The following is an 11067-nucleotide window of genomic DNA, read 5'->3' on the forward strand; positions in this document are numbered from 1 at the left end:
CTCGTGTGGTCGCCGGTGGCTTTTCCTCGCTCTCAGCCACGAGAGTCCCAGAGTGGGTGGTGCCCAACTCCAAGGTTGGATTTCCTTCTCCCCACTGGTAACCATTAGTTTGTTCTCTATATCTGTGATAGCTTTTACTTTTATGTGCATCTCATTTGAATTCTCCCAGTATTAGGAAGTAGTACTATTAGCCTATCTTGTAGATAAGAAAAATGAAGCCCAAAGTTAGGGAATATGACCAACCAAGTTTATGCAACAGCTACGCCTGAATAAAAACCTCTGTCTGCAGCTCGAAAGCTCATGTTCTTTCCGCTCTTTTCAGAAAACGGCTCCCAGAATTCCACACTCTTAATACCACAGCACCATTACTTTGTTTATGCAGAATTTAAGTCATTGCGTGCCTGTGTTTTCAGCCTCTCTTTGTTCATGTTGCTAGAGTCTTCAGAACTGGTAATGGTTACATGAAATTCCACCTAGTGGATTTTCATAATTTACTTTTACTCTTCCCTCCGTTAGAAGTGCCTTTAGGTTGTCCAGGGTTGTTATTTTCCTAATATAAAAACCGAGATGAACACCTTGGGATGTACACGGCATTTCATGTTTTACGGTTGTTTTTTTTTTTCCTTAGCATAAATACCCAGGCAGGATTAACAGGCACAAGGAAGGAACCCTTTGTGATTGTCGAATATTGAATATCCAGTGGTTTTCAGAAAGAGTTAAACCAGTTTACACAGTCACTGAAACATTTGGGACTGCCACGTTCTCACCAGCAGAAGGCATTACCACAGGTTTTTAATAGCGTATCTGTTTTGGTAAAAGTAAACATTTTGAAGGCAACTCTTTAAAGACAGAGAAAATGTAGAGAGCACAGAAAAAATTACCAGCACTCCTTCATGTTAAACTTTTGGTGAAGAACTCTGTAAACCACTTTCATTCATTCATTCATTCATTCAACAAACATTATTGCACGGCTGCAAAGTACCAGGCACAGTTTGAGGCACTGGGAACACAGCAGTGAAGACCATGAATGCCTTGTCCTTGGGGGAACTTACATTCTAGAGACACTTAGCTTCACTGAAACTCACCTAGGCATATATTAATAGGATCGTTCTAAACTTGTACCTTATAAACTGCTTTGTTTGCCCCACCATGTATGGTAGATGTCTTTCCATGCCGGTAAATATGGATTGACATCATCACTTCTAATGACCACATAGGATTCCATTATTTTTATGTACCAACTTTTCCCCTTTCAATCCTTAATTGATATCAATTTGAATCATTTTCATTTTCTCACTCTCATAAACACCCTAGGGTTGACCATTTACATGCAAATATTTTCACAATTGGGTAATAATTTCTTACCCCAAATCCCTAGAAGAGTAATTGCTGAATAAGAGGGCTGAATGTTTTACATTTTGACATAGTATATAAGGATTAAATTATTTTTCTAAAAATTATACATAAACGCACATTCCCACCAACATTAAACAGAGGGCCTGTCTCCCCCTTTGCCAAGACATTTTTATCACCCATTTAAATCTTTGCCAACAGAAACAGTGTTGCTTTCCCATTTCTCTTATTAGTATGACGCTGAATTTCTTTTCACAATTGTACTGACGTTATATATTTCCTCTTTGATGAAATGCCTATCTTGCTTTATCAATTCCTCTATGAAATCTTCCTTATTGATCTGTGAGCACTCTTCATATCTTAAGGATACTAACTGCTTGTCAACTGTTGCAAAATTTCCTCTAGTTATTTTTCTACATTTTTATGGAATTTTTTCAACATATAAATTTACAGTGTTTATGTAGTTAAATTTGTCATTCTTTTCCTTATGGTCTCTGTTCTCATTGTCAAACCTTTCCAACACCATGGTTTGAAAAATATTCATCCATGTTTCCCTCTGGTATATTTATGCTCTTCTTTCTTTCCTCCCTTCCTTCCTTTCTCTCTCTTTCTCTTTCTTCACTTAAATCTTTGATCCATCTGGAATGTACATCTAAAGAGAAAGGTATATTATTTAAAATACTTTTATAATTTACTAGGGGAAAATATATATATTTATAATATATAAACTATACATATATATTTTAATATATATAATATTATATATATCTATAAAACCATATTTTCTGGCCCAGAATCTATTACTTGACATAAGATTTGACAGCAAAGAATATTTGCAATTAGCTCTATCTTAGTGACATAAGCCTGTTCCCAAATGCCTATCCTCCTGCTTATGGAACTCTCAGGAGTGGCAGCTCTGGTGTCACGTGACCCAAAGCTGATCAGATGAGTGAAGCTGAGGGAAACGGATTCATTGGCTGGTTAGCAATTCAGGACCAATTTGGCTTGTCTCAACTAGGTGAACTAACTGGTTGGGCAGATTCTGTTTTCTTCTGGAGAATCCGAACTACGCACCTCCCTGACAGTATTCAGACAGACGCTGTCAGGAGAGCTACCATCTGAGTAAGAGTTCCAGAAAGAGAGAACAGAGAAAACCAAGAAGAGAGACACTCTAGAGCTGAACAACACTACATTTCTAGTTTGAAGGAATCCACTGAGTACCCGGCAATAGGGATTTTTTTTAAAGTCGCCCCATTGTGAAAACTCAGAACAGTGAGCACAAGAAAATTCCACAGGTTGTTAAAGAGAAGAAACAACAAAGTCACTTAGAAAGGAATGAGAATTGGAATGACTCATATCTTCTGAAATGGGACACTGGGGACCATGGAACAGGGCCTTCAGAGATCAAGGTAAAATGATTTCCAGCCTAGAGTCCCATACTCAGCCTTTATTGTGTAATGAATATGGGCATTTGAAGACCTACCAAAATCTCAAACATATCTCCCATCTACCCATTCTCAGGAAGGAAGTCGCAGAGGATGAACTCGACCTAGAAAATGGGGAAGCCAACCCAAGGGAAGAGGAATCCCTGGGATGGTATAAAGAGAGAGCTCAGGGAATAGACAAACAACGAGGTGCTACACACAGTGAACTGTATTCAGTATCTTATGATAAACCATAATGGAGAAGAAAATTTTTTAAAATGTATATATATTAATAACTGAATCACTTTGCCATACAGCAGAAATTGACACACTGTAAATCAACTATATTTCAATTTAAAAAAACGTCTGGCAAAGCATACATCAAAATGTTATCAGTAGTGATCTTTGGGTGGCAGAATTATGTGCAATTTTACCTTTTTTTTTTTTAATGAAGTTTCTGCTTTTTTCCAATGAAGAAAAAAGGAGAGAGATCTCAGGATGACAACCTTGTCGATGACCTCAAAAGCTCCAGAAAGACTGGAGCAGGAAGTGGGTTCCCCGTGATACCTCTTTTTCTTTCTCCCTCTCTCTCCTCTTCACATTCACTTCCCTAGGAAATCATACTCACTGTAACTTCAAAATCTACCCAGAGTCTGGCCGCTTTCCACCATTTCTCCTGCTAACACCTGGTCCAGTCCGCCACTCTCTGCCTCCTGGATCTTGGTCTCCTAACTGGTCTCTCTGCGTCACCCCTGGTGCTCTTCTTGACAAGCAACCACCATGGTGTGATCCTTTTCAAGTTCAAGTTCCCCTTTACAGTGGCCCACAAGGCCCTGCGAGATGCCGCCTCCCAATATCTCTGTGTTGTCCTCTTCGACCATTCTCCCCTCACTCATCTGCTGCAGCTCCTGTCTCCTAGCTATGGCCTGAACACATCAGGCACATTCTCACGTCAGAGCCTTTGCCATGACCATTCCCTCTGCCTGGAATGTGCCCCCCCATGACCCGCTCATCCCTTCAAGGCTGCTCAAATGTCACCTCTCCCAACTCCTCTGTTTATAGTATCATTAGGCCCCCACTTCCTGCACTCCCAATCCATCTTGACAAGCTCCCTTCTTTTCTCATACAATGTACATCATCTAAAATAATATGCTTTATTAGGCTTATTGCTTATTTCTATCTCCTCCAACTCCAATGTAAACTCCAGGAGGGCAAGAATCCTATCTTTCATGCACATTCAGTGCCTAGAAGATGGCCTGGCACCTAGTAGACACCCGCAAACATTTCTTGAATCAATGAATGAATGAATAAATAGAGCGGAGGGGCTTCTAGAAGGGAATCTCCAAAAAGAAGAAACAGATCAAATACATGATGAGTTTGAAAATACTGAGAATGTATCTATACTCTTGCCGGAGAGTCTAGGTCTGAGATAGGAACTTAGAAAACTATGCCCAAAACCACAAGACAATTATTAACCCCAACTGCACCAAAGTTGTACAGGAAAGAAAATATAACTCTGAAATAATTCATGGCTCAATTGTGAATAACACTTATGTCGTTACAACAATGTAAATGGAAGCAAAGCTAGGATAAAAACAGATTGAGAAGATGGAGAGCAGGCGTGCAATTAATGAGGGCAGGATACGAAGTCCATGGAAATGATGGGCCCAGCAATTCAGAATGGGGCCCAGATCACTGTGTGCTCTCAATCAGCACAAATTCTTCTGCGTTCATGTCCTTTTTTTTTTTTTTTTTTTTTCAGCCAGGACTGAAACTTTTTCAGAGGATCTGAGAAAATGTGTCTGCATGGAGCTTTACTTTTCATGGTGGGCAGTTAAAAGTTAATATCTAAAACTGGAAAAGAAGTTCAAAAGCAGCACAAGCACGTTGTTTAGAAATACAGGGGTCAAACCCCCAAGACAAGGTTAAAAGTGGTGGCCTTTGGATGTGGGATACTATTGGGGAAGGTGCTGGAAGCCAGGCACTGTGGGTTTTTTTCAAAACAAACCTTTAAAAACCATATACTACTTGAATAATTTGAAGAACACATTTAAATATTTGAGAAAAGCAGTCAAGACTCTGTATTTTTGTTTGAAGGCTCTGCTTCTGAATTTATAATTGTGAAGGTTTGGAATCTGCAAATCTCTTTGCCTCCTTAAACAATACTTCTTCCTGGATACATCATGGGTGATTTTTCTTAAATGTGTTACTCATTGTAGATACTTCTGGAAACCCGTATCTCTGGTGGAGATTTTCCACTTGAGGAATTACTTTAACCCCACAGACAAGAGGGTGAACTCTGACGACAATGAGCATTCTTGGATGAAAACAACAGACTGATTACAATGAATGCAGGAAAGTTTTTGACTTTTATACTTGGGATGCTTTTAGTTGTCATTTATTCTTTTTTTTCACCTCACTTTTCACATTTTTATGTGAAGATAAATCTCTCAGGGAATTATGTGAAAATCCTCACTTCTGTCGTTTGATTTATGATTTCAGGTGAAGCCCAGCTTTAAACAAAATCCAGTATAAATATTAGCCAATGTTTTGAAACTTGGAGCTAAGACATGAAGTATTTCAATTCAAAGAAGGGGGAAGATAAATTCAAGTACAACAGCAAAGAACTAAAGAATGCTCCCAACTCCCCAAAAATGATCATCAGACTCAGATTTTTGATAAGGAGTGGATATATGATCAAAAACTCATTATTAAGTTTAAGGGAAAACCTGTATACATAGTCATTAAGGCAGAGAGGGCCGTTTAAATTATATACGACTGGTATTTTCTGGTTTCCGATTCTTCCTACTGTAGATTCGTAACCAAACTTCGACTGCAATTGCCCAGAGACCTAAATCACAGGGGATTCTGGGACTCATCGCCAGGTGCCAACGCTCTCTGAGGCCACGTGCCCAGCTCCTGCTGTCAGGCTCTCTGCTCGGCACAGAGGAGACACATTTCTAGTCAGGTCTGTCTTCGTCTTTGCTTTTTAGCACCATGCCCACTAATTGCAGAGAAATCAATGGAACCCTGAACTGTTGCCATGACTGGCTTGATCAAAGGAGTTCTTTGCCCCATATTGACAGCTCATTATTGAACAGTAAATTGCCCATTCCATCAACCTCTCTGTAGCCATTAACTCAATTTGACTGGATTAACTAGTTTCACAAAGACTCTGCTACAGAAGCCTGAAGTCTGGGGTCTTTGTTGCCTCTTGGAGAAAAAATAAACATGTCTTTTCTTTGTAGAATCCAGCCCCCTGGAAATTAAAATGTTGACTTGACACGGGCTATGGTGGGCTCAGGGCAGGGATGTCTTATCAGCTCTGCTTCTAGGGTTTATTTTAAAATCATACTTTCTTCATTTATGATGAGTGTTACAAGCTCCTTTCTATTGGAGCCTGGTTTTATTTAGAAACCCGATCAAGCGGGCCCTCCTTCTCCTCAGCCTTTGTACTTTCCCTTTATGTGAGAGCATTTGGCTCTGAAAAGGACGCTCTGTTTCAGGGACTGGATTCTTTCATTCTGAGCAGAAAGTAGTCAGCTTGCTGTACCAGGCCCCGCAGGCTGTTGATGGGGATGACGACCATGCCCACTGCATTAAAAAATGGTCCTCTTGGGGCTTCCCTGGTGGCGCACTGGTTGGGAGTCTGCCTGCTAATGCAGGGGACACGGGTTCGAGCCCTGGTCTGGGAGGATCCCGCATGCCGCAGAGCGGCTGGGCCCCTGAGCCACAACTACTGAGCCTGTGCGTCTGGAGCCCGTGCTCCGCAACGGGAGAGGCCACGACAGTGAGACGCCCACGCACCGCGATGAAGAGTGGCCCCCTCTTGCCACAACTAGAGAAAGCCCTTGCACAGAAACGAAGACCCAACACAGCCAATAATAATAATAATAATAATAATAAATAAAATAAGGGGCTTCCCTGGTGGCGCAGCGGTTGAGAGTCCACCTGCCAATGTAGGGAACACAGGTTCAAGCCCTGGTCTGGGAAGATCCCACATGCCGTGGAGCGACTGGGCCCGTGAGCCACAACTACTGAGCCTGCGCATCTGGAGCCTGTGCTCCACAACAAGAGAGGCCGCGATAGTGAGAGGCCCGCATATCGCGATGAAGAGTGGCCCCCGCATCGCGATGAAGAGTGGCCCCCGCTTGCCACAACTAGAGAAAGCCCTCGCACAAAAACGAAGATGCAACACAGCAAAAAATAAATAAATAAATAAATAAGTAAATAAAATAAATTAAAAGAAGGCTCAACATAAAAAAAAAAAAAAAGGTCCTCTTAGTGTATAATTAACTTCATCTGCTTGACTGTGGCGATGCTCACTTTTAATTGCATGCACTTTCAGCTCTTTTACTGAGTTTCAAACACTTGATATGAGAGGCCAATTACAGCTTCCCCGCTTACGTCCGAGATGGGTTTAAGCAGGCGCAGTTATCTCTACCCCTGCCAGCGTCCTTCCTTGGAGGCAGCTACTGATGACACCTCAGAGGATGCCGACTTAGACCATCTGCTCTAAACACACCAAACTCCAGTGTTACGGCAGCATAATGATGAATCCACGTAGCATGCTCATTTTGCCCTCGCTAAAAGATACCTTTGCAAAGAAGCATTTGGGAGGAAGAAGAGTACTTAGAAAATGCTCTTGTTCCTGGATTTGGTTATCAAGCTGGAATAATTGACGTAAACAATATCAGTTTAATTTTTGATTACTAAAAGCCACTTGCACACAGCAGGAAGTGTCAACTGTGTTGCACAGTATGACACTTTTCACACAGCCTCGCCGTCAGTATATTGATTTGCTGAACAAATATGTATAAGCTCCTACTGTGTGCCGAGCACTGTTCTGGGTGCCGTGGGTATAGGACAGACCGGTAGCCACTAAGTTCATGGAGCTTATGTTCTGGTGGGGAAGGAATGGGGAAAGGCAAACCAACAACGGACCACTAAGTAAGTTATTCAGACAGTGGCCGGAATAGCGAGGACGTAAACACATTCATGGGATAGAGATGGTAAGGAAAGGCTTTTTTGACGAGGGGACACTTAGGGTAAGATACAAATGATGGACTTGGTTTAGGATCACTTTTTAAGGAAGTTACCTTGTACCAACTTTCTCAGTTCCATCAGTAATTACCTCCCTTCATATACAAAACAAGTGACGAAACATATGATAGCTTTTTTTTTTCTCTCTTGACAGTTTAAAAACAAGAGTGTAGGGCTTCCCTGATGGCGCAGTGGTTGAGAGTCCGCCTGCCGATGCAGGGGACACGGGTTCGTGCCCTGGTCCGGGGGGATCCCACATGCCGCGGAGCGGCTGGGCCCGTGAGCCATGGCCGCTGAGCCTGCGCGTCCGGAACCTGTGCTCCGCAACGGGAGAGGCCACAGCAGTGAGAGGCCCGTGTACCACAAAAAAAATAATAATAACAAAAATCAAAACAAGAGTGTGATAAGAGAGAGCATGGATTTACAACTGGCCTTGTGCAGCCATTGAGAACATAACAGGTAAAGTCATAAGCGCGGCCATGCTCCTATTTCTGGTGAATTGCTCAATTATAGAAATATCAATCCTGTTACCTGTCATAGCTCCAGTGCCACCCATTAGCCCCTCTGGAGAGGCTGCCCTAGGGGGACACATGATACACTGTGTAAACTGCAGGTGGCCTAGGAGGCGCCCTGGCATGACCAGTTCTGTCCCAAAGGGAAGTATGGGGCACCGAGACTCTTACTTATCAGAACCTGAATTAGAAACGTGGTGAGATTCCCCAGTTAGTAGTGGACATACAAAGCATAGCATGAAATAGGCGGTGCAGTTAGAGTGGCCACGATCAGATCAGAAAGTTAGGCGTGAGCTGGCAAGAAACAACAGGAGGAAGGGATGGATGTCTCACAGAGTCAAGGACTCAGGTGGTGGTGTGAGGAAGAGCAGCCAGACAGACAAGAGTGGTGTCACCAACAGGGACAGGCATACCAGAATGAATATTCATCAACCCAGGCTGTGCAGGGACCAAGGTCAGCCTTACGGCCAGAACCAGCAAGCAGCAGATCCGTCTCTATGAGCTGAGTTGTGCTACAGTTTCTAATTGTCCCAAGAGGTCTAGTGCATGCCTCCCCCTCCTCGCCAGCCAGACTACTTTCCTGAGTCCTCATGAGATAGGACCACATGGCTAAAATTCCATGTGGTCCTCCCTCCCTCCCTCCCTCTCCCTTTCTTTTTTCTTCCTCTCTTTTCTTTTTCTCTCTTTCTTTCTCTCTCTCTCCCTCTCTCTCTCTTTCTTTCATCACAAGTATCCTCACAATAAATGCTAGTCACTAACATTCTCAGAGTGAGCCTCTGCCCCTAGTAAGTCTGGTAAAATTGAACAAAACTACATGTGCGCTCACCTCTTCATGCAGCAATCCCACTTCTAATCACCTACCCTGAAGATACACCTCCAGTCATACAAAAATACACATGCACATGCTTATTCATTGCAGCATTATGTGAAGTTGTACAGTATTGGAAACAATTTACATGTCCAAATATAGGAAAGTGGTCGAATAAACTACAGCACATAACACACAATGAAGCATTAGGCTGAGCTAAAAAAGAATAAAGAAAATCCTTATGAACGGATATGGAGTGATTTCCAGAAATCAAAGGTTATCACTTAACAACAAAAATGATCAAGGGGCGTAAGGCAAAAGACACTACAAAAGGTATAAATTCAAAGCTAACCACTAGGCCGTAAATACTGAAAGAGGAAAAAAAGGGTGAGTCTCTGATTTTTGTCATCAGGAGTCTAAGACACAACCACAGAGCACTGCTAAACATCGTGCGACCAGTCTAGAACACACGGCACCTACATTCCAATTTCTTCTTAAGATAAACTTGAAAAAACTACACTGGACACATCGAAACGGCGCTGTATCCAGCCAATTCAACAAAGCAGAGGCGCAGGAAAGTGAACTTTGGGAAAGAATTAAATAGTGAACATTTAAAGAAGAGCTGTGGTCTAATGGTGAGAAAAATCAGAACTGTGTCAGACTTCCTACGGCTCATCTATACCACTTAGTAGTGCTTTGATTTTGAACATTTTTTTTTGCAGGGCACGGGGTGCCGGTGAGGGAGGTTTCGGAGGTACTCACAGGCTCACTTCAGTCCCTTTCCTCCGAGAAGCCCAGGTGAAGGGAACGGAGAGCGGTGTTTCGTGCGGTCACCAGCAGAGGGCAGCAGCGCCCACCAAGTCTCTCAGAGCCCAGCCTGCGGAGGAGCCCGGAGGTCCACCTGGCGATCAGGAATTCCAGGGGCGGTGGGCAAGGCGGCGTGCAGCTGGTCCAGGGGTAAGGGTGTACCGCACGGAGGCACTTGGTATTAAGCACAGCCAATCTCGGTGTCTTCTAAATTTCCTGGGAGAAAAATCATAGAAAAACCCTCTCATTTAAAAGCTGAATATGACCTTCAAAACAGTGCCCCTGATTTTAGTTACAAGTGAAGCAAAAGATCCTTAGAAATCCGAATTCCTAACTTTAGATGTGGATAAAGATAATTTATTATTTCCTTCATTTAGTCAACCATATGGTGATTCAGCCCCTACTATGCGCTCAATTCAATATTACACGTTGTAGGCAAAAAAAAAAAAAAAAAAAAAAAACACCCCAAAAACCCCAAAACAAAAAAAAAACTCAAATAAACAAATTTTAAAAAACATAGACCCCATAGAAACAATCTAAAACTCTATTGCAAAAAGTCCAAGTCAATTAATTTTTTAAAGTGAGTTATGATGATACAAATTATGTATTTTAAAATTGGCTTTTAACCAGAAAATGAATAATTAGCATTGACGTGGAGGCCAGTATTCTTGGTTAACTCAAACCATTGAGCCGGGTACTTCTTTAAGCACTCAACGAATGCTAAATCATTTAATCTGTGTATAACAACCCAGTGAGATAGATACTCTTATGACTCCTTATTAGAGATTCCTAGAGGTTAAGTAGCTTGACCAAGCCCACACAGCTAGTACATGACAGGGTAGGGTTTGAACTCAAGACGTCTGGATCCAAACTCCAGGCTCCTAGCCGTGATATCACACTTAACACGGCCAAGCACTGACCATAGCAGAGTCCTCCACGAGGACTGATCTTCCACATAGAATTAATTCACACTCCCTCCCTGAACTGTTACTTTCCATCACTCTAGAGTGATTGATCACCCATCCTTCCTCCCTCTTTCCCTGCCTATGAAGTGCCATGTCACATGAACCATGACGTTTAAGAGAAGATAGAATTCTTTTGTTCTTTTTTTTTTTTTTTT

This window comes from Mesoplodon densirostris, chromosome 10, assembly GCF_025265405.1.
Source record: "Mesoplodon densirostris isolate mMesDen1 chromosome 10, mMesDen1 primary haplotype, whole genome shotgun sequence".
Taxonomy (NCBI): Eukaryota; Metazoa; Chordata; class Mammalia; order Artiodactyla; family Ziphiidae; genus Mesoplodon; species Mesoplodon densirostris.